Raw genomic sequence first — 2,595 nt, forward strand, 5'->3', positions numbered from 1 at the left:
CATATACTGCGAGAAGTCCCAAAAACAGAAGTCGTCCTCATCGTCAGACCTTTGAAGAAGAGGTTTGTTGCATGACCGCCTACCCTTTGGTCCACAGACCTAACATTCGTCTGAGCTGACGATCCCGTCCTCAATTTCATTCCTAATTCATCAAAATGAGGTCCAATGATGACCCGGAAGTAAAATGCTTTGTATTCAGAATCTTCTCAAATCAGGGCGATTGTTTTTGACATGGAGGAATGAAAGTCTCCATCACAGTGGAAACCCACCGAAACAGAGGTGTTGGGGACTGATTTGGGCGTGTGGGTGTGTGTGTTTGTATACAGATCTGGAATGTGCTCAGAGGAACACAAGTGTATATATTGGGCGTGTGACCAACCCTTCAAAGGTGTACTGCATGAATAGCTGATCAACTCTGAGCCAGTATCTGTTACCAACAGCTAAAGCGTCAAAATAAAAAGCCGGCTGACGTGAAGGAAGTGGGTCACAGGCGAAGCTCAGTGTCGCCGTTACTGCTTGTGCTTTGTCCGTCTGTTCAGCACCAGCCAGCCACCGGATCTCACACGAGAGCTGCTGGTCAGCTGTGTTCGTTTCACACGGTTTATATGTACAAAGGTTCTTTTACACCTGAATTCAACGGGGGAAGAGGGAGAAATGTACTTGGGAGGGGCAGATGTTTGACATAATTTTCCGAATGGGTTCCTGGTTTTGTTCCTGCTATGACTAAAAACAGACATGGAGAGAATAGTTTTCCCAAAATAAGCTGCGGACCTAAAAAACCTCAACAAAAAAAAAACCTCAGCACATATTGTAATGAAAGTCAACTCTATGTGTTTCGCTGAGTACCATCTGCAGTCCTGTCTGGCATTGTCCTGTCCTTGTTTTTTTTTTTGGTGTTATTTTTATATTCTTTTTTTCCATCCATCCTAACCACCGCGCTATGGTACACTCTCAAAGAGACACAGTGCCCCCTGCTGTCAGCGACACTAGCTGCACCCACTCACACCTCGGAGTATGTACACTTCATACTAGTGCAGATACAGGATGGAAACATGACGGAGGGAGGGAGAGTGGGTGTGTTGGGGGGGGGGGGGGGGGAAGGGGTGGCATGAGAGGCTAGGGTCGGGGCGGAGGCCACAGAGTCCGGGAGCCAGGTGAGTTGGTTTTATCACACAAAGTGCCAGCTCGACACTTTCTCCGTGACTGCAGCTGCGGAATTTAGAGTACCCTCCCCAGTAAGGTGAAGGTTGCACACGAGCAAGCTCTGCCCGCCACCAGCAGCCCGCCGAGGTGCGTGTGTGGATCACGAGCAGAATAAGGACTTAGTAGCCAAAATAAAAACAAGGAAGAAATACATGTTATTAAACGCTGTGTTTCAGTGTCTCCCGATTAACCGCGTTAGTGTGACGGTGGCTCTAAGCGGGGTGTTTACCTCCCTTACCAATCTAAAATGTGTGATTGTACCAAAAAAAAATAAAAATAAAGTGTTGACGGCGCTGTACTGAGTTCTTCGTCGGTGCAAGATGAGTGCGCTGTGGGAGTCCTACGGGTCTGATCGAGGCCCCAGTGAACGACCGGCTGGGGAGAGGAGCTCCGCACTGCAACGCGAAAAAGCAGCCTCTCCTTTACCACATGGGCGAGAGGACCCTGTTCAAACAACACGGATCAAACAAAACCTTCTTTTTTTTTTTTTAACACGGCGCTATAATATGACTGGAAACAGACGCAGACCGTTCCCGCAGCTCACGCACGGCTACGGATCTTCTCACTCGACTGTTGTTGTCGTCGTTTGTTGGCTCGTTTTTTAAACGGCAAAAGAAATAAACCAAAAAAAGCGGAATCTTGCAGGTATCCATGCAAACGACCTAATAGCTTGTCTACACTTCCAGGTGATCCGAGCACAACATTACACCCTTACACAAGTTCACACTGAAACCCAGAGGACCGCAGGCCCACATGACGACCCTGTCTGCACAATGACAATGGCAGGTAAGCACGTAGTCCGAGTTGAACAGCTTCTGTATGGTACATTCAAATGTACAGAACCCCTCTGCTTCACAAGAACACTTAGCACAGAGGGTCAGAGGGAGGGGGGGGGGGGGAATAGTGGAAACAAAATGTCTGGAGAGAGAAAGAAAATCGTATGGTGGAGAGAGAGCGGGGGGGAGGGAAAGTAGGGACTTGAATCAAAAGGGGAGCTGTGATAAAAAACCCAACTTAATAAAACATTCAAATCCAACTTGGAAAAATCAATGGAAAAAACCCACAAAAGGTAGATCAAGATGAAATACAAAAGATGGCATAAAAAGAAGAGTTCAATGTGATCGTGAGAGACGGGTGGGGGGGGGGGGGGGGGGAGGAAAAAGAGAACAAAGAAAGATAGAACCAGGCAGAGGCAATCAAGGAGAAAAAACAAAACTATAGTATATACGGGGTGGGGGGGCTAGTGAGGGGCGGGGGCGGGGGCGGGGGGGGTAGGTGAGGGGGGAGAGGGGGGGCAGGAGGAAGCAGACAAACGCTAGGCAGGGGGGTGGAGAAGGGAGGGTGGGTGACAGGTAAGGGGGGTGGGGTGGGGGGAAAGAGGAGATCGAAGGG

This window comes from Gadus macrocephalus, chromosome 12 (assembly GCF_031168955.1).
Source record: "Gadus macrocephalus chromosome 12, ASM3116895v1".
Taxonomy (NCBI): domain Eukaryota; kingdom Metazoa; phylum Chordata; class Actinopteri; order Gadiformes; family Gadidae; genus Gadus; species Gadus macrocephalus.